The following is a 24,621-nucleotide window of genomic DNA, read 5'->3' as shown; positions in this document are numbered from 1 at the left end:
AGGAATCAACTTCAGCCTTCATGGCATTAAGCCAAGGCTCAGCATCTTTAGAGGTTAACTCCTGAACCTCTTTGAAGCTTGAAGGTTCCCACACCTTCTCTGAGCTACTAAGAACAGCAGTTGCCGTCTTAGCAAACTCATCAGCAAATCTCTTTGGAGGTTTGCCTTTTGTGGCCCTTTCAGATCTGCGTACTATACGCAAGTCTTCTTCACTCATCTCCTCCTTCTTAGGAGAAAAGTGACCAATGGTGAACAGTGGTTCTTCCAGTTCATTGTCAGATGCATCAGATGGTCTGACTGAGGCCTTTGCGCTCTTGTAGTCTGCTGAGTCATCACTTTCGCTGACACCAGCAGCAGCGCCGCCCACTGAGCTGGAATCCGAACTCTCATCATCATCATCATCATCATCCTCAGCTTCCTCTTCTACCTCAACATCATCTGCTTTTTTCACAACACCTTCATCTTCCTCTGGGTAACTCTGGAAAATTCCCACATTTCCCCCCCACTTAGGATTGTACTCAACACTCTTTGTGAACTTAATGGACTTAAGAGTCAGTCATCCATACCCTGTATGAACCTTTTTCGTACCCCATGAACAAACCACGTGCCCCACGCTTCCCAAGCTTGTTGCTCTTTGGGGTGTGTACCCACATGTCAGAACCAAAGATTCTCTTTTTTTTTTTTCATGCATAATTTTTATTGGTTTACAAAAGTCAAAACACAAAATAAGCTGTATCAATACTCATATCATTTCACCAAAAGAAAGAAAAGAGACTTCCTTCAGTCATTCCACGAATCGTCCAAAATAACAATAAACAGTATATCCGCGTTTCCATGTTTGTAATGCCATAAGTCGTTCTCATTCGTCCGTTTTCTTTTGGCATTACCCTTTACCTCTTACAGAGCACCTCTGAAACCTACTAGTGTTATTTGTTCATCGATTAGGCTTTCCAGATATTTCGTAAAACTTTCCCAATTTTTAACAAACCTCTGATCTTTTGTATATCTAATTTTACCTGTCATCCTGTCCATCTCCACATAATCTAATAGTTTGGATCTCCATTCCTCCGTTGTCGGTAGGCTCTCTTGTTTCCAATTTTTAGCTATTAAGACCCTTGCTGCCGTTGTTGCGTATTGGAACAGTTTGTAATCTTTCTTCTTTATCTCCTTTCCTACCAAACCTAGCAGAAACGCTTCGGGTCTTTTAACAAAGGTATATCTTAGCATTTTCTTCAGTTCATTGTATACACTCTCCCAAAACTCTGTGACCTTTCGGCATTCCCACCACATATGGTAGAATGTCCCCTCCCTTTCCTTGCATTTCCAGCATTTGTTACAGGATCCGTACATTTTGGCTAGTTTAACCGGGGTCAAGTACCAGCGGTAAAACATTTTCATTAAGTTCTCTTTGAGTGTCACACAGGCCGTAAATTTAAGATGTTGTTTCCAGAGTTTATCCCACTCTTCTAAATAAATGTTACGACCGAAATCTCTGGCCCAGTGTGTCATTACCGCCTTAACCTCCTCGTCGGCTAAGTTCCAGTCCAGTAAGTACTTATACATTTTGGATAGTATTTTTGTGTTATTTCCCAAGATCTCAATTTGGAATCTGGAATTTTTATCAGCGTAGCCTTTATCTTTGGCGTCTTTCCTAAACATATCATTTATCTGGTGGTAGTGCAGCCAGTCATATACTAGAGGTTTTACCTGCTCATACGGCCTTATTTTCCACTTTCCTTCCTCCTTCATTAACAGTTGTTCATAGGTTGCCCAGTTGGTTCCCATATTGATCTTTTTGATAGCCATAACCTCTAATGGGGATAACCATTGGGGTGTTCTGGGTTCTAGCATGTCTTTGTACCTTTCCCAAACCTCCAGCAGAGGGCCCCTAAATATATGGTTCCCAAATCCTTTGTGGCCCTTCTTTCGCCCATGCCACAGATAGGCGTGCCACCCGTATCGGTTATCGTGGCCCTCTAGGTCTAGCACTTCCCTATCCTCTAATTTTATCCATGTCTTAACCCAGCATAAGCAAGATGCCTCATAGTATATTTTCAGATCAGGTAGGGCGAAGCCTCCCCTTTCTTTCGTATCCGTCAATATTTTAAACTTTGCTCTCGGCTTCTTCCCCTGCCAAATGAATCTGGAGATCTCTCTGAGGAGGAAATAAAAGCAATAATAAGAGATTTAAAAAATGGGAAAGCCCCAGGCCCAGATGGGTTTACTAGTAGATACTACAAAGAGATGGAATCAGTTCTGCTGAATCCACTACAAGAAGTAATGAACAACATCTTAAAGGAAAAAGAAATACCGGAGACGTGGAAGGAGGCATTGATCACACTAATTCCAAAGCAAGATACAGACTTAGAGCAAATTAAAAACTACAGGCCGATTTCCTTACTAAATATAGATTATAAGATCTTTGCGGGAGTCTTGGCAAGAAGACTTAAAGCCATTTTGGTAAATAGTATCCATAGAGACCAAGCCGGTTTTCTGCCGGGGAGGCAAATGAAAGACAACTTAAGAAATATCATAAACATTATAGAATATCTAACAGAAAGGTGTGACAAACAAGGTTTATTGCTATTCGTAGACGCTGAGAAAGCGTTCGATAACGTAAATTGGGAATTCCTGTTGAAGCAATTGGATCATATGGAAGTAGGTACTGAATTCTTCAATGGGATAAAAGCAATATACACGGAACAAAGAGCAAGATTGATAATAAATAATGTAGAGACGGAAGAATTAACAGTAACTAAAGGAACAAGACAGGGATGCCCACTATCCCCACTATTATTTATAATGATACTAGAGGTTCTATTGAATTCCATCAGAGACAACAAAGGAATTAAAGGTATCAGGGTCGGCCAGCACGAACATAAAACTAAAGCTTTTGCAGACGACCTAGTCGTAACAATGGAAGATCCATTGGATTCAACAAAAGAAGTACTTAGAGAATTCGATCAGTTCAGGGAAGTAGCAGGCTTCAAATTAAATAAAAGGAAGACAAAAATACTAGTTAAAAATATGCAGGTAGATGAAATTGAGGAATTAAAAATAGAAATAGAAATAGATGTAACAAAGAAGGTGAAATACTTAGGGATATGGGTAACGCCAAAAAACATAGATCTATTCAAAAACAATTACGAAATGGTATGGAAAGGAGTTAAGAAGGATATAGAAATGTGGGGCCGGCTCAGACTGTCATTCTGGGGTAGAATAGCCACAATTAAAATGTCGGTACTACCAAGAATTTTATTTCTCTTTCAAAATATCCCGATTATCAAAGGTACAAAGATATTTAATGCCTGGCTCAGAACCAAAGATTCTCATGTGCTTGACCTAAGGTTTCTTACCAAACATCTTCTCTTTTTTATATATAATAATTTTTATTAATTTTTCCATTATACAAATTCACCATATCAATTTTTCCCCCACAAATTTCAACTTTTTAGACTTCTATCAGCTTCTCTGCAAATCATCCATATTTTTTACATACTTTACGCATTCTCTAAATATAATATTGCCTTTTAGCATACCCTTACTATCCTGTTTCTTTTTAACAATATTCCTCTAGCTTTCACAAAACTTCTTTAAATCCCACTAGCGTTGTTTGTTCATCACATATACTTTTCAGATATTCTGTAAATTTTCCCCAGTCCTCAATGAACTTGTGATCCTGTTGGTATCTAATCTTTCCAGTTAGTTTGTCCAACTCTGCATAGTCCACAAGTTTCATTCTCCACTCTTCAAGGGTCGGTAGTTCCTCCTGTTTCCATTTCTGGGCCATTAATATTCTTGCTGCCGTTACTGCGCATTGAAAGAGTTTATAGTCCCTTCTATTTATCTCACTTCCTGTTATTCCTAACAGAAAGGCTGCTGGTTTCTTTACAAATGTATATTTCAACATCTTTTCAACTCATTATATATCATCTCCCAGAAACCCTTCACCTTTTTACATTCCCACCACATATGATAAAATGATCCTTCTTTTTCTTTACATTTCCAACACTTATTACACATTTTAAACATTTTTGCTAACTTAACCGGTGTGATATACCATCTATATACCATTTTCATGATATTTTCCTTTAACACAGTACATGCTGTAAATTTTATATTTTCATTCCATACTTTTTCCCAATCATCCAATTGTATATTGTATCCAAAATCTCTGGCCCAGTATATAATAACCGACTTTACTTCCTCATCCATCGTATACCATTCCAACAACATTTTATACATTTTTGACAGTATCTTAAAATCATTATTTATTATTTCCATTTGAAATTTCGATTCCTTTTCTGCATATCCACTCTCTTTAAAATCCTTTTTAAACATTTCATTTACCTGAAAATAATGCAACCAATCAAATACATATTCTTTTACTTGTTCATATGGCTTCATTTTCCATTTTCCTCCTTCTTTAATTATCAGTTCTCCATATGTAACCCAACTCCCTCTCATATTGATTTTCTTTATACTCATAACCTCTAATGGAGACAGCCAATGTGGAACTTTTGGTTCTAATAGGTTTTTATACCTATCCCATATTTCTATTAAAGATCTCCTGAAGATATGGTTCTCAAAGCCTTTATGACTTTTCTTCTTTTCTGACCATAAATACGCATGCCATCCAAATCTGTTATCGAATCCTTCTAAATCCAACAATTTAGTATTTTTTAATTTTATCCATTCTTTTAACCAACAGAGACACGACGCCTCGTAATATAATTTCAAGTCTGGCAGGGCGAAGCCTCTTCTTTCCTTCAAATCTGTTAGTAACTTAAATTGTATCCTTGGCTTTTTGCCCTGCCATATATATCTAGAAATTATTCTTTGCCACTCCTTAAAAATCGCTGTCCCTTTAATTATTGGGATCATTTGAAATATGAATAACATCTTTGGAAGCACACTCATTTTAATCATTGAATTTCTACCCCAGAAAGAAAGTTTCATCCTTCCCCACACCTCCAGATCTTTTTTAATCTCATTCCACACTGGTATATAATTATTTTGAAATAAATCGATATTTTTAGGAGTTAACCATATTCCCAGATATTTTACTTTCTTTGCCACCTCAATCCCTGTTTGTTGTTGCATTTCATCTATCATTCTGTACTCCATATTTTTTGCAATCACTTTAGTTTTTTTCTTATTTAATCTGAATCCTGCCACATTACCAAATTGTTCAATCTCCTCCAACACCTCATTTACACTTTTTAGAGGATCTTCTATCGTAATTACCAGATCATCTGCAAAGGCTTTAACTTTATATTCGTTCTGACCTACTGTTACCCCTTTTATTAGTTCGTTTTGTCTAATTGACCTTAAAAAGACTTCCAGGACCGTTATAAATAACAATGGCGAAAGAGGACATCCCTGTCTTGTACCTTTTGAAATCTTCACTTCTTCTGTAATTACATTGTTCACAATCAATTTTGCTTTCTGCTCCGTATAAATTGCCCTTATTCCATTATAAAAATCACTCCCCACCTCCATATACTCTAAGTTTTTCAACATAAATTCCCATGATATATTATCAAAGGCCTTTTCAGCATCTACAAATATCAAGATAGCTTGTTTCTCATTCCTGGCAGTCAGATATTACAAAATATTAATTATATTTCTAACATTATCCTTCATCTGTCTGCCTGGGAGAAACCCTGCTTGATCTTCATTGATAAATTCTTGCAAAACCTTTTTCAATCTTTTTGCTAATATGCCTGAGAAAATTTTGTAATCTGTATTCAACAATGAAATCGGCCTTTGTTCTTAACTTGTGTTAAATCGGAGTCTTGTTTCGGGATGAGCGTAATAAATGCTTCTTTCCAAGTCTCAGGTATGTCTTTTTCCTTCAAAATATTATTCATCACTTCTTTCAACGGTACCGTCAGGGTGTGCCTCAGTTCTTTATAATAACTTGACGTAAATCCATCTGGTCCTGGGGCTTTTCCTTTTTTAAATTCTTTTATAACCTCTAATATTTCCTCGTTCTCAATTGGGGCATTCAGTCTGTCTTTCTTTTCTGTTGGGATCTTTTGCACCTTTTTTCCTTTTAGATATCTATTGTTCTTCTCTTTATTTCTGTACAAGTGTCTATAAAAGTCCAAGAAACCTTTTCTGATACCTTTCGGGTTTTCTATCTCTTTTCCATCCACAATAATTTTATTGATTGTATTTTGTTCCTTCCTTCTCTTAATTTGCCACACAAGCCATTTTCCTGACTTGTTGGTGAATTCAAAATTTCTTTGTCTTAACCTTTTGATATTCCATTCCACCTCTTTGTTTATTATCATTGCAAATTGTGTTTGCAAAGCTTTGATACTTTGTTTTATTTTTGAATTATTTGGTTTCTTAATTAGTTTTTGTTCATTGTCCATTATCTGTTTTAAAATTTCTTTCTTTCCTTTCTCTCTGTGCTTATTTTTAATTGTGTTCTGTTGAATGAAGAAACCTCTCATTACCGCCTTGCTTGCATCCCAAACTGTGCTCATCTTTATACCTTTATTACAATTGTCCACAAAGTATTGTCAACTTCTTTTGTGCCTCTTGTACAATTTTTTGATCGTCTTAGAGGTAGTCATTAATTCTCCATCTAAATGTTCTTTCTTCATAGCCTTTAATCTCCATTTTTATAGGACTATGATCCGAAATTACTCTTGGTTGAATTTCGATTTGTAGGATTCTTGGAGTTAGCTCGTTAGAGACCCAAATTTGATCTATTCTTGACATTGACTGATTTGGTTCTGAGTAGAATGTAAACTGTTTCTCTAATGGTTGTCTAAGTCTCCAAATACCAATTAAGTTACAATTCTTTGTCATCGTAAAAAAAGTCTTAGGTAGTTTTCCTTCTTTACTGGCTTCTCTAGCTCTTAATCTGTCCATCTCCATTGAAACTACCCCATTCAAGTCTGCCATCACTATAATCTTTTGATCCATATATTCAAACAGTCTTTCTTCTAGGTTTTTGTAGAAATCAGTCTTATTTCCATTAGGTGCACAGATCCCGACTATTATTAGTTTTTCGCCTTGCCAATTGATCTGGACAGCAATGATTCTCCCTTCTTCATCCTTAAAAATTTGCTGGGCTTCAATTTTATTTCTTATATATAAAATAACTCCTCTTTTTTCCCCTTTGTCAGAAGATATAAATTCATTACCTAATCTCTTGTTAATCAAAAATTTTCTATGTCTTCTTGCCACGTGTGTCTCCTGTAAACAAATAATGTCCAAATTTTTCCTTTTTAAATATTGTTCACTTTTATTCCGTTTTTTCTGTCGTTCATCCCATTAATATTCCAATTCCATAATTTCAGCGCCATATTGATTTCCAAATCAAAATTAATTAAAATTATTTTTTTTATAATCTGTCCACTTCTTCTTCTTGTTGTTCCTCCTCCGTCCCTTCCTCTTTTTCTTCCTCGTTCACTTCCATATGCGTCCCCCCAGTGGCGCTCGCACCTCCTACTGCTCTTTTTTCTTCCTCCTACTCTGCTGTTAATTCCTTGTATCTTCTCTGAAATTTACCTGTTTCCTCTGGGCTTGTAAGTCTGTGTTTCTTGCTTTTGTAAGAAAAGGAAATCCCCTCCGGGAATTCCCATCTGAATTCAATCTTATTCTTCTTAAGAATTTGTACCAATGGTTTATATGGGTCTCTTCGTTTCAATAATCTGATTGGGATGTCTTTAAAAATTATTATATAATTCCCGCCGATGTTTAATCTTTTTTCTGTTTTTTTTGGAGTATCATATTTCTCATTTCTCTGTCTTTAAAGGTGATTAAACAGTCTCCTGGAACTTTTCTTGATTTAGTTGTTCTTACTCTCATCCTGAATGCATTCTGTACTGTTCTTGCCACTTCTTCAGTTTGTATCTCCAACCATTGTGCTATCTCCGTTATTAGTTTCTCGCTAATATTCTCTCCTTGAACTTCAGGTACGGCTCTCAGCCTAAGGTTCACTTCCCTCTGCCTTAGTTCATTCATGGCAATAGCGTCCCATATCTCCTCCTGTGACTTATTAATTTCCAATAGCCCCACTTTGATTTTCTCTTCCTCGCGCTTCACTTCCTTCATTTCAATTCTTGTCTTCTTCATCCCTTCCTCTAGGGATTGTGTTCTTTTAGACACCTCTTTAATTTGCCCTTCCAGTTCCTTTACTGTCTCATCAATTTTTATGTCCATTTCTCTTCTAAGTTCTTTTCACTTTGCCTTATTTCCGCAAACATTTTTAATATTTCTCCTTTAAAGTCTGATTCTTGCTTCGACCCCCTTCTGTCTGCTGGTGTTCCTCCCTCACCTCCTTTCTTCGATTGGTGAGACATTTCCTCAAATATGCTTATATACCTCTTATAAACAGTTCCAAATTAAATCTGAGATAACAAAATCCCACCTCCACTTCCCATAACACAAATCTCTATTAACTCTTATCCAATTGATAATATCTATTAATCTTATACCCGTCAATTCAAACTCAATAATTTATGCCAAAAAAGAATGTATAGTGTTGGATTTTTAGTTCAGTTCTTTGTATGTTCCAATTCCCGATCTCCACTTATAGTTCAATTATCTTCAGCCCAATCCGATCCTTACGCTTACAACAGAGTTTTAAAACAAAGGCCCAAATATAGATATTCTTCTTGCCACCAATTAGGCTACTCCTTATGGAAACCTGTTATAGTCCAATTATAATCCAATTGTATTCCAATATGCACCAATAATAAAAATCTTCTGCCACCAATTAGGCTAATCCTTTCCAAATCTTTATGATCCAGCTGTAATTCAATTTGTAATCCAATTTGGCTTTTATATTCCACTTTTAATCCAATTTATTTTATAATCCAATTTAGCTTTATAATTATTTAAAATTAAAAAATTGGAAGTTTAAAAAATAATCTTCTAATCTTTATCTCCCAGCGTAAAATAAAATAGTCCTTTTCAAAATTGAATCAAACTTATATCCATATACATCCAATACATCCTGATGAGAAACATCCAAATGACTACTTTAGAGGAGTTAAAAATTTGAAATTGAGTAAAGGAAGTCCAGGAAGAGAGAGGGGAAAAAAACACCTATCACCACTGCAGGAACAAGCCAAAAACAAAAGGAACAGAGAGAAAAAACAAGTTGTAATTTCTCTTCTGACCACCAGAGGCAAGAACACCAGAAGAACTAAAAGTTTCAAATTTTACTTGTAAATTTAGATTCCAGATAATAATAATGTCCAGCAGAAAATAAAAAGAATTCTTTCATTTATTAACCCTCCAAAAAGTGGGCAAAAGTGTCCAAAATGTAGAAAAGGAATATGCTTTCTCTTCCACAATTACCTCCATCTGTCTATAGAAAGAAACAATGGAGTCGGAAGCTCCTGTTCCGTTGCGCAGTTGTTGTTTTTTAAAAAATGAAACTGGGAACGTTTTCCCTTTTTCCTTTCTCTCACAGTTACAAAGAGGACCTTCAAATTCCAATATTTATCCCTCTGTTCCCCCTTTTAACTTTGTTGCGCTTTGCGTTACTATATCTTCTTCTTAAAAAGTTATTTCTTTACGAGTTAGAAAGGGGAAAGAAACAAAAGCTGCTAGTGGCAACTCACTTTCACTTTCTCCGCTTTGCTTTTGTTAATGCGTCTAAGCTGATTGCAGATGACAGCTGACCTCCGCATTTATTCCTTTTGTATCCGAATCCTTCCAAATGTTAAAATCAGTCTTTTTAAATCACTTTTGGGTCCGAATTTCTTGCGATTGAGAATTAAGCGCTTACCCTGCAAGCTTGGGGCTTCGTTTTCTGGAGGTAGCTATGGCTTCCCTTCAGCCCGCTTCTCCCCCCCCCCCCCGCCGCACTCTTCGCTCCACCGGGAGTTACCTGGCGGCCGGGTGGTCTGCGTTTTGGCTTCAGCGGGAACCAGAGTACCTGGACACCCTCCAGATACTACTCCTGGGGGCCACTGCGCCCTGTGGCACCCCAAATTTCCTCCGAAAAACCCGGGATTCTCCGCTTGGAAAATCCCCGCTTGCGATGAGTTCGCGCTCAACCGGAAGTCCTTCTTACCAAACATCTTCTCATAGGGAGTACAACCAATAGGTGATGACAGTCTCCTGTTAAAGGAATAAACAAACGTGTTCAAAGCCTCCCCCAAAAACTTCTCAGGGAGAGTGGCATCATGCAACAAGGTTTTTAGGCCTTGGAGCAAAGTCTGGTTTGCTCGCTCAGCAAGTCCATTCTGCCATGGAGATCTAGGCGTTGAGAGGTCATGCTGGATTCCCTTCTCAGTCAGGAAAGCTTCAAACTGCTGAGAAGTGAATTCCCCACCTCGATCAGTAAACAAACAACCGATACGTTTACTGTGAGCATTCTCCAACTAAGCACAGAATGCCTTGAACCTAGGAAACGCTTCTGATTTCTGCTGCAGCATAAACACATGAATGTACCTGGAAAAAGAATCAATTAGAACCATGAAGTACCTTGCTCCACCCAAAGAGGGCGCAAGTGAACCAACCAGGTCTGCGTGGACTAGCTGGTAGAGTTTGGAACCCTGCCTGCTAGACTCCTTGCCTTTTGGAGCAACCTTCACCTTGTTCTCTGCACAAGATACACATTTCATGTGAAACTTACAGGGCTTGATGTTCAAACCCTGAACCAACTCAGGCATCTTGGCCAGTGCCTGCCAAGACATGTGACCAAATCTTTGGTGCGCCTTGTGAATACATCCTGCATGAAGAACTTTGTTAGTTTGTGTAACACAACAAGAATCAACATTAGACACAGCAGCACCATTGTCATCATAAGTTATACAGAACAAACCATCTATAAACTTTGCATGCAAAATGTCCTCTTTGCCTTTCCTGATGACACAGACGCTCTTCTTGAAGGAAATCTCAAAGCCACGCCCAGTCAGCTGTGGGACACTGAGCAAATTGTCTGCAGAATCTGGAACATAAAGTACATCTCTGATGGTTGTGTGCAGACATGCCAGTCTCACAGTCCTGACTCCTGCGATTCGCAACGTCTTTCCATCAGCCTGGTGGATCTCTCCATCTTGAGGTGTGAAGGAGATAAAGAGATGCTGGTCGTTGGCAATGTGCCTTGATGTGCCAGAATCTACAACAAATCTGGCTTTGGCCTTTGGAGCAGCTTTTCCAGCAAGCAAAACCTTGTCTTCCACCGGCTTGGGCTGCTGCTTGCCCCTCTGCTCCTGGCCATCAAACTTCGGCTTTTGGAGAAGCAGTGCCAGCAAACAAAGCCTTGTTTTTCCCTGGCGTGGGCTTTCCACCCCCCTTTTGCTTCGGGCCATCTGCAGGCTTCTGTCTTTGTTTACTTCTGGCCTTCTGGCCTCTGCGAAGATGACCTTGGTTCTCATGGGAAAGAGAGCTCTCAGCTGCCGACTCCTTGGCTCCCCCTGGAGGCTGGAATGCTGCCTGGGATGACATCACAGTCAGCTCCCCCTGCAGCTTGCAACTGGTGCCCTCAGCATCCCTGCAATCACTCTCGATCTGGGAAACAGCCAGGACCTCCGACACAGTCAAACTCTGGGCTGGGATGACTGGCAGATGGACTACTTTCAAAGCATTCCACATCTGATGAGCTGTCGTGCTGCCAGCCAGTGTTGCAATTTCCTCCAGAGAGACGGACAAGACTATTACGTCTATGGCCCTTGAATCTTGGGCCCTCCATCTATCTGTCAGAGGAACTGGAGGGGCTTCACACACAGTATGCCACACTCCAAACTGTCACAGCAAGCTCTCACAGCAACTTGCCCAGGTCTCATAATTGTGGGCATTCAACTTTGGGCACTGAGTGCCATCATCTGAGGCTTGTAAAAACTCCATTCCAGGTTTTTACTTGAGCTGTGAGCCTATATGCCTTCAAAAACTTCTTATCTCGGCAGCTCATAAATCTTGAAGCCTCTGGCGCGGCTCCCAGGCCAATTAGCCAGCCGGACATCGAAGGCTCTGCCGCGGCAACGAAAAGCCTTACTTTTCTCCACATACTTCACAGCAGTCTGTCGCAGTCTTACTCTCCTGTAAGTGCCGTGAATCTGGGCCCGAAACCTGTTGTTGGGATACTGCCAGGGAGACAAAGGCCACCATGCCCCCACGCCGTCTCCGGATGATCCATCAATCTCCCGTAAAAACGCAGTATCAGTCAATTAGCGACACAAGCCTCAGAAATAGCATGCCACATTCCAAGACTAGTGCACGCCCTTTCAGCAGAGTTCGCACAGCAAAAGATACACCCAGGAGAGCATTATTTACAACTTTATTCAGCGTTGGTCAGAACAAAGAAAAACATGACTGCCTGCTTCGATGTCCAGGCACAGAGAGAGAGACAAAAGCTATATACAAAAGAGAAACTTCCTGTGAGCCGGAAGTACGCAGACTGTGACTCAAGCAACAGCCTGCTCCCTTTTTAAGGTGGAACAGAAATATCCTAACACCTTGGTCCAGCTATGGAGAGCTGCATTCCTGCCGGAAAAAGACGGAGGCTTTTGGCTGCGTGCCGCTTGGAACTGTGAGTAACCAGTTTGATTTACTGAGGCCATAAAACCTCAAAAAAGTAGGTCTTAATTGCTTGAGCCTGCTTGAAGATTTACAGCTTGCTACCTAGAAGGAGCTGAAGAGCTGTTAATTGGAGCCAAGATGGATCCAAAACAGGGAGTAGGATTGTTGTCTTGCCCTCCCCTCACAGATGGGAATTATGCAAGCTGGGTTCTCAATATGGAGGCCGTGTTTGTGCATTAGAGAGTATTTGATGTTATTCAGAACGCCATTCTGGCAGTGCCTGGGAGGTTGTGGAATGATCGCGACATGCAAGCTAAAGCTGCGATAATTCTGTGTGCATCAGATGAGCAACTGATCCACATTCAGGATCAGGCCCACACATGCGATATGTGGGAAGCATTACGTCACATTCATATACGAGAAGCAGCTGGGACAGTTTTGCTATATTTCCAACAGCTCACAAATTTGAGGCTGAAGGAAGGAGAGGATCCCCAAAAGCACCTGACGCAGATGAAATTCCTGCACAGTCAGTTGGTGCAGAGGAATTTTCCACTGCCGGAGCCTGTGTTCTGTTTCATGTTGATTAACAGTCTGGATCAGAGATTTATGACTGTTGCGTCACAGCTTGCATGTTGCCTGCTGCAGATCTCATGGTACCGAGGATTTGTGCCACTTTTGAATGAGAGTGATCGACAGGCTGCAATTGCTACGTCTCAGGGGGAGAGTGGAGCTTCAAAGTCACCCCCACAGTTGCTCAAGGAGAGCAGGCAGTTGCTCTTAAGGCCATTTGGTGTCACAATTGTGGAATTGTTGGCCATCTACAGAAAAACTGTCGAAAGAGCCAAATTTCCAAAGGAGCCAAGGGGAGCTCAGAGAAAGGAGGGGCCGGTAGCAGAGAGCGTGCTAAGCCCCAGTCCAAGCAAGGTCTTGCTTTGATTACACAGAAGACAGCGTCAACTTGGAATGCTTTTGTTGTCGACACAGGAGCCACAGTCCATCTGACTGGACGCAAGGGATTGTTTACCACTTTCGAGGATCGGCATTACACCATCAAGCAAGCAGACAGTCATGAGTTGGAAGCCACTGGGTTTGGAGCAGTGTTTCTTGAGAGTCTCCAAATCACCATTAACAATGTTTATTTTGTTCCAGGTTTAAAGTACAACCTGTTGAGTGTGTCACACCTGACTGAGCAGGGTTTTGAGATATCCTGCAACAAGGAGAGATGTGTGATCTCCAGAGATGGGACACCACTTCTTTATGCCTACAAAGAAGATGGGCTTTATTTGCTTTCCTTTGATAGTACTGATTGTAAGAATTGTGATGGTGTTGCTGTATCTTGTGTTACAGGTCCCACAGGCAAGAAGCCTGGCAAAGTCACCAGAGTTTTCCAGTGTGTGTATGCTGATGTGGTTGGACCTCTACCACTTTTTAGAGGCAAAGCCAAGTACTACCTGATAATGGTTGATTGTTTTTCTCAATATGGGTGTATATCTTGCAGAAACCCCAGCAAACCTTAACAAAGTTCAGAGAATTTTGTGATAAGGTGAAATTTGTTCATGATGCTAATATTGAAAGTCTTTTCACTGATGAAAAGCAGGTTTTTGTTTCACAGGAATTTCAAAATTTCCTAGGTGAACAGGAGATTGAGCAGAAAGATGCTGTCTCAGAAGCTTCATGGAACAAGAGTGCATGTGTCAAGGTGAACACAGAGTTGCAACAAGGCATGAAAGCACAACTGCTAAGTGCAGGTTTGCCCCAGAAGTTTTGGGCTGAGTCGCTGAACGCTTTTTCTTACATGTGGGTAAGAAAGGTTTCAGCAGGTATGGAAAGTTCTCCTTTTGAGAAACTGTTCCAGAGAAAACCTTCTGCCAAGCACTTAAAGGTTTTCGGGTCTCACATGTGGGTAGAAACACCACAAGGTGCAAAAGGTGCACGGGGCATTTTCATGGGTTATGAGAACGGTCAATACAAAGTTTTATTGCCTGATTCTGACACAGTGATTCTTACTAGGAATGTAGAATGCACTGCACAACAGGAGAGAGAAGATTGTGCATCTTCTCTTATCAAAGGACACCACCAGTCCTTGCTTTGTTAGCTGTGACACGCTGAGCAGGTTGAACTCCAAACCTGGCACAAAGTACACCTTGCTAATGGTCAGATTGAGACTCTTAAGAAACACAGTCCCAAACCCAGTAGCTTCCAGCTCCTGACCATTAGCTTGCTTCACGGTGAAACGTCGACTCTCAAACATGGAAAATAATCCTCTTCTTCCTGAGAGGTGGTTTGTCGCGCCTGTGTCTGTGACAAACAAATTCCAGGTCGACGATGAAGACTTTGACAAAAACAAAGCTTTAGCGGGCTTTGTCTGAGGCTTAGCACAACCCTTGCTACCGGCCTCTGTTTTTCCGGAGCTCCCCTTGGCTAATTTGGAAACACGGCTTTTGCAGTTCTTCTGCACATGGCTGAGAAGGCCACACCTGTGGCAACGAATGGCGTTTAAGGCAACTGCCTGCTCCTCCTGAGCAACTGTGGGGGAAGCTGACGTAGCTCCACTCTCCCCCTCAGAAACGGCAAATACAGCCAATCGATCGTTCTCATTCATAAGAGCTGCACAAATCCTTGAGACGTTCAGATCTGCAGCTGGCAGGGTGCTGACTGGCAACAGTCCCAAACCTCTGGTCTAGACTGTTGGTACTAAAGGGTTAAGAGGTAACAAGTCGTTCTAATCACTGAGCAGCTGGAAGTCATTAAGCATCCAGGAATGTGAGTTAGTTTGTATAAATAGTCAGTTCACCCGTGTGTTTTCTCTCCCCCCCCCCTTGACCTGATTCGCAGACTCAGTTTGTGGCCATGGGCGTGTTTGCTAATATGAGTTAAGTTTAGAGTAAAGTTTTCTTTAAGCCGGAGATAAAAGCATGTGTGCTTTATTGCCAGGGTTTTTTCTTTTGTAAATAAAGTTTTTTCCTGAGTTCCAAAGTGCTTGCTCCAGGATTCTTCATTGAAGGGTACTGACTCTCCTGCCTTCTTCAACCGCTGCACGAAATTCTCTGCTGAGATAAGATTTATGGCGTTGGAAGCGCACTGGACGTTTACTTAACATTAAACTAATTAAAGTTTAATGGACATAGACTGTTTATCATCATGTAGCAAAACATCCTCATCTAGTGGAAAATTCCGCTGCGCCAGCTGGTTACGCAAATATTGCATTTTAGTGAGGTGCTCCTGGAGATCTCCCACTTTCAACCTCATATTGGTGAGCTGCTGAAAGTGCAGCAAAGCCGTCCCGGCTGCTTCACGCATGTGCACTGCCACATTAGCCTTGCGTGTGCACAATCTTGCACATGAATTAATTGGTCATCTGACAGACACAGAATTATTGCAGCCTTTGCTTGGGTATTGCGATCGTTCCATAGCCTACCAGGCGCTGCAGGAACCGTGTTCTCAACCACATCCCATATTCTCTGGTGCTGTAACATTGCTTTCATTTTCAGACACCAGCTTGAATAATTATTGTTGGTCAGGAGGGGACAAATCATCTTCCCATCCCCTTGCCAGGAATCCATCTTGGCTCCAATTAAACAGCTATCAGCTTCTACTGAGCAACAAACTGTAAATTTTCAAGCAGTCTATGAGCCTCTTAATTGCTCAATTCCAACTTGCTTCTCTCTTTGAGGTTTAGCAGCCTCATAAATCAAAAGCTGATTACTCACACTTCCCTTTTAGCGGCAATCAGTCCTGGCTTCCGTTGTCTGCCAGCAGGATAAACAGCTGTAACAGGCTGCTTCAAAAACTCTCCCCCAGAATGAGGAACTGGGCAGTGCTTTGTTCCAAAGCAGCAGCTTCTTTTGCAGAACTTCAGAGATCCGATCGGCACCATTCAGTCGAGCCTTTCGACCATCAATCCGCATCGGCATCCATCTGCATACAGGCAACCACCAGCCATCTGCTGGCAAAACATCAGAGGTCTGGCTATTGCAGAACCATCCTCTGCTACCACATGTTGGAAAAACGCCCGCCCAGGAGGGTTGCCAGCATCCCAGGCACTCCGGGGCATTCTCCGGAGGTCACTCTCTGGCTAAAATCTACCATTAGTCCAGAGAGACCGTTAATAAGCGACTCCTCCCTTCTGAGAGGAGCACACTCACTTCCTCCTGGCATTGCATCACAGAAGAAAGAAGACAGTCCGTAGTCTAACCAGCTACTTTATTTGACTGTTCAAATCATGTCTGCTCGCCTTCAGCAGTACAGCATGAGAGTCTGTGACTCGACTCTGCTTTTATCCAGAAGTGGAAGGGGGCTCTCAGTAACTCCACCCGGTTACACTGAGAACTCTGAGACCTGAGTAAGACTTCCTATCTCACACTCAGACACATCACATGATGTAAACAATGTTGCTGCTTCTCCGCAGCTGGTGGGAACTGAAATCCCAATACCTAGAGGAGGGGTTGGTGTCAGGAATGAGCCAGCTCCAAGTGAAGATTTACAGCCAAAGTCAGAAAGCAGCCAGGAACAGGGAGGTTTTGATCTGACTCAGACAGGGCAGAGCCAGCAGCTGCAGCCGTCAGCTTTTCCTGACCATGACGAGCAGGATGATAAGGCAGGGTGAAACACAGCCAGAGCTCTTCTGGAACACAATCAGGTGTGAACTAACCCCTCTCAGACCCAGAAGAAGTTGGAGCTGATCCAATCAGTCCGAGGAGTTGGTGAAGGGGAGGGTTGTTAGATAGGAAGCAAAACAAGAGAAGTAGGGGTTGTAAGTTCAATATCTGCTGAAGGCGCAGGAATAACTCTTTAGAAGGGTCATCTTGAGTGATAATGCCGGCGGCTGCGTTAGAGCTGTCCGGAGCTATCTGTTTGTTTTTGCAATAAATCCTCACTTTTAATTACCTTCACTTACTGTGTTATCAAGCTGGGAACTTGGACCCCTGACATTTCCCCCTTTTTTCCGTTTCTTATACATGCCCTTCTTAACTCAGCTCATCTGTAAGCTCCTTATGCAGCCACACCGGTTTCCTTAGATGCCTCCCACTTTTCTTTCCTGTTGGTATCGTCTCCCTTTGGGCCTTCAATATTTCTCCTTTTAGAAACTTCCATCCTTCTTGTACTTCCTTCTCTTTGAGTTTTTCTGACCATGAGATCACACCCTGTAGCTCCTTAAACTTTTTGAAATTGGACTTCCAGAGTGCGTGTCCTACTACACTGTTTTCCCTTGCCTCTGTATCATGAAACCCAGTAGAACACGATCACTTCCTCCCAAGTTTCTGAGTACTTCCACTTCGTCAGTCAGTTCCTCCCTGTTGGTGAGTACTATTTCCAAGATAGATGATCCCCTTGTTGCCTTTTCCACATTCTGGGATATGAAATTGTCAGCGAGGCAATGAAGGAATTTGTCAGATCTTACATTCTTGACAGAGTTTGAGTCCCAACAGATATCATGGAAGCTGAAGTCTCCCATGATTACTATATCTCTTATTTTTGAATGTTTGGTAATCTGCTCTAGTAAGGCATCATCTGAGTCCTCAGTCTGGCTTGGTGGTCTATAGCAAACACCTACAGTAAGGTCACTGTTCCTTCTCTCCTACAGTTTTTACCCATATACTCTCAATCTGCTTTTCACATCCTTTACATATAATGCTACTCCTTCTCCCTTCCTGTTTGGTGTCAGGGACAAACCAGAGGCTTCAAGTTCCTCAGAGGGAAGGGGAGGACCTGGGAGTGGAAGAAGTGGACGAGGTGCCCAAGGTGGAGGGAGGTGATGAGGAGAGAGCTATTGAAATAAGCCCAGGAAGGGCTAGTGAGCCTGGAAGTTCACAGGAAACACAAGGGTTAAGCTCGAGCTCAGAATTGGGGAGAGATTTACGGCTGCTCTCACAAGATGCAGGGAAAAGATGGCTGAAAAGCGAGGCGGGGAAACTTCATCATTTTATGAGCTGTTGGAGAGGCAAACACAGGCCTCGGCAGAGATCTGAACTGAATGACACTGATGGATGAACGATGTGCTAATGACCCGTTGTAAATACTGTAAATAAAGAATATAAAAACTTCAAGAGGCTTCTGTGGCGTTTGTGGTGAGGAGAGACGCCCACAGCTCTCACAGTATCTCTGCTGGCCTGCCTCTCTTCACGGGGAAGAGAAAATGAAGCCAGGGCTGGAGGGGGGCAACCCCCGGCTGTTCAAGTGACTCTGCAGAATTTATGGCAACAGAATTTACAACTCAGAGGAGAGACGCCCACAGCTCTCACATTTGGTCTATTCCTTTTGAACAGGTTATACCCCTCAATTCCTACATTCCAGTCATGAGTCTCATCCTACCAGGTTTCAGTAATGTCTACCGGGTCGTATTTGCCATCCTGTACTAAAAGCTTCAGTTCGTCTTGCTTGTTTCCCATACTCTGTGTATTTGTGCGGAGACAACTGAAACCATGGGTTATTCCCTCCAGCTCCTTCCTTTCTGTAGTTGCTTGCCCTTTAGCAGGTTTGTAGAGCACCTCAGTTTTCTGTGCATCAATGAAGCTATTTTCCTCAGTGCCAGGTGCTCTTCTGTCGTTTGTAATGTTGTCTCCCTCCCCCTCAAGATCTAGTTTAAAGTTCTGATCAGGTTCTCGAGACTCTTAGCAAACACATTGTTGCCAACTGCTGTGAGGTGCAGCCCATCTCTCACCAGAAGTCCCTCCACAAGGAAGCGGAAACCATGATCCAAGAAGCCAAAGCCTTCCTGATGACACCACCTTTGCCGCCCGTGGTTTACTTCAAGTATTTTCCTCTCCCTGGGCCACAACCTTCAACAGGAAGGAGTAGTTAAAAGACTACCTGTGCCCCATGTCTCTTCAGTTACCTGCCCAGTGTCTCATGGTCCCTTGCTATGCGTTGCAGGCTGTGTGTGGCAATATTATTAGTACCCACGTGAATCAGAAGGAAGGGGTAGTGGTCATTGGGCTTTATAAGACTTGGCAACTTCTCTGTTACATCATGAATCTTTGCACCCAGAAAACACACCTCCCGTGACATCCTGTTTCCTCCACACATTACTGCCTCTGTTGCCCTCAGTAAAGAGTCACTTATCACTACCACATGTCTCTTCCCCCTCTGGAACATCTTGTTCTTCAACATCTTGGCTCTAAACATCCTGGCTCCAGCATTACATTGATCCTTCCAGCATTCCAGCTACTGCAGGAGGCTTAGTTGCTTTGTCTTCTAAAATCATTCCAGATTGTACTTCCAGTGGCACTGAGCCATCCTCTAGGCATGGCTGTGACCCTCAGGGAACTGTGTAAGACCTTCTTCCTGATCTGACAAATCTTCTCCAATAATTTTTCTCAGGGGCTGCACTTCCTCACTGGCCTCCGCTTTATTCAGATATTTGCTTATTATTATCTTCTGCATCTCAATTCTTAATTGTTTTCTCTGCCCATGAAGTAATTTTTGCAAATCCACCACAGTTGACATACTTGCAATCATGGGTGCTGTTAGAGGAACTTGCTCAAAGTCAACACATTCCTACACTCCTTAGCATTCCATTTGCCACAGCTAGTGCAATGCCACCATTAATTCTCATTACCATAAATAAATTAGACTATTGGATAGCAGTTTTACAATCAGCCTTCAATTACTACTCTTTTTGAGCCAGCTTTAGGGTCATATTTCAGATTGACATGTTTATCGACAGTTGAGTAGTTATTTAATTACTTTAGTGGTTTATAGCAGTTTCAAAAGTACAAGTGAAATTTGGAAAATTAGAATATCATGGAAAAGTTCATTTATTTCAGTAATTCAACTGAAAAGGTGAAACTTATATATGAGATAGACTCATGACATGCAAAGCGAGGTATGTCAAGCCTTTATTTGTTATATTTGTGATGATTATGGCATACAACTGATGAAAACCCCAAATTAACAATCTCAGAAAATTAGAATATTAAATGAAATCAGCAAAACAAGGATTGCAAATAGAGCAATATTGGACTTCTGAGAAGTAGAAGCATGCATATGTACTCAGTACTTGGTTTGGGCCCCTTTTGCATCAATTACTGCCTCAATGCGGTGTAGCATGGATGCTATCAGCCTGTGGCACTGCTGAGGTGTTATGGAAGACCAGGGTGAGGGGAGAGACTTCATCAGGCAAGGCGTCCTTCCACCTGCCTTGCCCCACCCCCTGGCCCTGGGTCGTCTCATAAGGAAGCTGTGCCTGGAGGAAGAACTGTGAGGGGAGAGACTTCATCAGGCAAGGCCTCCTTCCACCTGCCTTGCTCCACCCTCCAGTCTCTGCTTCTCATTTTGTTTGTTTTTTTTAAAAAAGATTTTTATTAAAGTTTCAAAGATTTTATAAAAACAAGACAAAACAATAATACAAACAGACAAAAAAACAAAAACAAGTATAGTTTCAATCCCCTATTTACTTGTAACTTACTTCCCTGACTTCCTCATACCTCCCCTTTCTGTATTCCAATTTCCAATTATTAATTCAGCAAATCCTCTCCCTTATTTTCCATTTAAATTTTTAACCTTTCTTTTCCTTTTACTTAATCATTACAGCTAGAAACCACATAATTTCTAAACCAACGTCATTCTAGCATTCAATAATTTTGCAATGTTTCCTAAGATAGTCCTTAGATTTCTTCCAATCTTCTTCCACTGTCTCTCTTCCCTGGTCTCGGATTCTGCCAGTCATTTCTGCCAGTCCCATATAGTCTATCACCTTCATCTGCCATTCTTCCAAGGTGGGTAGTTCTTGTAACTTCCAATACTTTGCGATGAGTATTCTTGCTGCTGTTGTAGCATACATAAAGAATGTTCTGTCCTTCTTTGACACCAATTGGCCGACCATACCCAAGAGAAAGGCCTCTGGTTTCTTCAGGAAGGTATATTTAAGTACCTTTTTTCAGTTCGTTATATATCATTTCCCAGAAAGCCTTAATCTTTGGGCACGTCCACCAAAGGTGAAAGAATGTACCTTCAGTCTCTTTACATTTCCAACATTTATTATCAGACAAGTGGTAAATTTTTGCAAGCTTGACTGGGGTCATGTACCACCTATAAATCATTTTCAATAATATTTTCCTTTAAGGCATTACATGCCGTAAATTTCATACCGGTGGTCCACAACTGTTCCCAGTCAGCGAACATAATATTATGACCAATATCTTGTGCCCACTTAATCATGGCTGATTTCACCGTTTCATCCTGCGTATTCCATTTCAACAGCAAGTTATACATTTTTGACAAGTTCTTAGTATTGGGTTCTAGCAATTCTGTTTCCAATTTTGATTTTTCCACCTGGAAGCCAATTTTCCTGTCCAACTTATAAACCTCCATTATTTGATAATAATGAAACCAATCTCGCACTTTATCTTTTAATTTCTCAAAACTCTGCAGTTTCAGTTTGTCCCCTTCTTGTTCCAAAATTTCCCGATATTTTGGCCATTTGGACTCCATATTGAGCCTTTTCACAGCCTTTGCCTCCATTGGCGACAACCACCTTGGAGTTTTATTTTCCAACAAGTCTTTATATTTAATCCAGACATTATATAATGCTTTCCTGACAATATGATTTTTAAAAGCTTTATGAGCTTTAACCTTGTCATACCACAGATATGCATGCCACCCAAAAATATTGTTAGAACCTTCTAAGTCCAAAATGTCTGTGTTCTCAAGAAGCAGCCAGTCTTTCAACCAGCAGAAACTGCTGATTCATAGTATAGTTTAAAGTCTGGCAGGGCAAATCCCCCCCTTTCCTTTGCATCAGTTAAAATCTTAAATTTTATTCTAGGTTTCTTGCCCTGCCAAACAAATTTCGAAATATCTTTCTGCCACTTCTTGAAACAGTCCATCTTGTCCATGATTTGCAATGTTTGGAACAAAAGCAACATTCTAGGCAATACATTCATCTTTATAACCGCAATTCGACCAGACAAGAAAAGCTTCAAATTTGACCAGATCTCTAAGTCTTTTTTCACTTCTGTCCAACATTTCTCATAGTTATCTTTAAATAAATTCACATTTTTAGCTGTCATATTAATCCCCAAATATTTCACTTTCTTAACCACAATTAATCCTGTCTCATTCTGAAACCTCTCTTTTTCAATAGCTGTTAAGTTTTTCTCTAATACCTTAGTTTTTAGCTTATTCAATTTAAATCCTGCTACTTGACCAAACTCTTGAATTAATTCTAAGACCCTTTTAGTACTAGATTCTGGCTCTTGTAATGTAAGCACCAGATCATCTGCAAATGCTCTCAGTTTATACTGTTTAGCTCCGACCTGTATCCCTTTAACCAGCTGATCCCTTCTAATCATATTCAGCAAAACCTCCAGGACTGATATAAAAAGTAATGGAGAGATTGGGCACCCCTGACGTGTCCCTTTTTCTATCTTAAATTCTTCCGTAACCACATTGTTTACAATTAGCTTTGCTTTTTGTTCAGAATATATTGCACCTATACCGTTTTCAAACCCTTGGCCTACCCCCATCCCCCGGAGATTCTTCCTCATAAAGCTCCAGGAAATATTGTCGAAGGCTTTCTCCGCGTCCACAAATATCAGAACTGCTTTAGTGTTTATATTCACTTCTAGCTTTTCCAAAATGTCAATTATATTCCTTACATTATCTGACAAATGTCTTCTTGGGAGAAAGCCCGCTTGGTCTCTGTGAATCTCCTCCATCAAAACTTTTTTCAGTCTCTTAGCCAAAATGTCAGCAAAGATTTTATAATCCACATTTAATAACGAGATAGGGCGGTAGTTCTTAAGTTGAGTCTTTTCAGTCTCTGTCTTCGGTATAAGTGTAATATAAGCCTCTTTCCACAATTCTGGTGCTCTTTTCCCCTCCAAAATTTCATTGCAGACTTCCTTCAAAGGTTGTACTAGCCACTCCTTCAAAGCTTTATAGTATCTGGAAGTCAGCCCATCTGGTCCCGGAGATTTACCCAATTGCATATTTTGAATGGCACCTTCTATTTCCAATTCAGTTATTTTCTGATTCAAAACTATTTTACTTTCATGAGAGATTTTTTTTAGTCCATTTTTCTCAAGAAATTGTTCTATATCCAATTCTTTCTGCGGCCCTTGTGAATATAGTTGTTTAAAATATCTCTGGAAGCAGTTTCTAATCTCAACTGGATTGTAAATGTTCTTTCCTTCCACTTCTAAATTTGTAACCGTATTTAATTTTTGTCTTTTCCTCATTTGCCAAGCCAATAATTTACCACATTTATCTGCTGATTCAAAAGTCTTTTGTCTCATTTGTTTAATTTTCCATTCTATTTCTTGGTTCATCAATTCCATATATTGTGTTTGATATAACTTAATTTCTCTCAAAATCTCCTGAGACTTTGGTTTTGATCTTAATTTCCTTTCCCCTTCTTTTATCTTCTCCAAAATCTTATCTTTCTTCTCATTTTGGCTTCTCTTCTTTATTGCATTTTGTTGTATCAAGAATCCTCGCATAACGGCTTTACTTGCGTCCCAGATTACTCTTTTTTCAACATCTGTTTTTAAATTTATTTCAAAATAGTCTCTCAAAGTTTTTTGGGCCTTTTTGTACACTTCTTCATCTCTAAATAAGGTGTCATTCATCCTCCATCTGAAGGAGCCAGCTGTTGTTTGCTTCATCTCCATCTTTATGGCGTTATGGTCGGAGCAGGTTTTTGCGCAGATTTCAACTTTTTTTTAATCTTTGGTGCCATTCCTCTAGTAACCCATATTTGGTCAATTCTAGTCCATGTCATTTTGGCTTCAGAAAAGAAGGTTCCCTCTCTCTCAAGTGGGTTTTTTGTTCTCCAAATATCGACCAAATCCATATTGTCAGTCATTTCAAAAAAAGTTTTTGGTAGTCTTCCATCTTTAGTAACTACCTGTCTTTGTGCTTTGTCCATATTTGTAGATACTACTCCATTCATATCTCCCATCAAAATTAGGTTATAGTCCAGATAATCCAGCAAAATCTCATGCAACTTCTTAAAAAATTCAGATTTCCCCTCATTCGGTGCATAAATTCCTACAATCAAAAATTTCTCTCCTTGAACTTGAATTTCAATTGCCAAGAGTCTTCCTTGATCATCTTTAAAAATTAATTTCGGCAACAGTCTTTCCTTTGCATATATCACCACTCTTCTTTTTTTAACTCTGT

The 24,621-nt window shown here is 40.7% G+C and overlaps 1 protein-coding gene and 1 long non-coding RNA gene across 3 annotated transcripts in view; one reads left to right on the top strand and one right to left on the bottom strand.

Moving 5' to 3' along the window:
* The window catches only part of LOC309523301 (cullin-4B), a 236,591-nt gene that overhangs the window by 141,986 nt on the left and 69,984 nt on the right, over positions 1-24,621 (top strand). The window lies entirely within an intron of this gene.
* LOC309523341 overlaps positions 11,346-24,621 on the bottom strand; it is a 708,831-nt gene continuing 695,555 nt past the window's right edge. The window contains exon 3 of the long non-coding RNA XR_014215311.1: positions 11,346-12,295. This is a non-coding gene — a long non-coding RNA (uncharacterized lncRNA). The remainder of the gene's footprint in view (positions 12,296-24,621) is intronic.

The sequence above is a fragment of the Podarcis vaucheri genome, assembly GCF_965113315.1.
Source record: "Podarcis vaucheri genome assembly, chromosome: W".
Lineage (NCBI taxonomy): Eukaryota > Metazoa > Chordata > Lepidosauria > Squamata > Lacertidae > Podarcis > Podarcis vaucheri.
The sequence above is the reverse complement of the archived record's forward strand: the minus strand, read 5'-3'. Positions and strand labels throughout refer to the sequence as shown.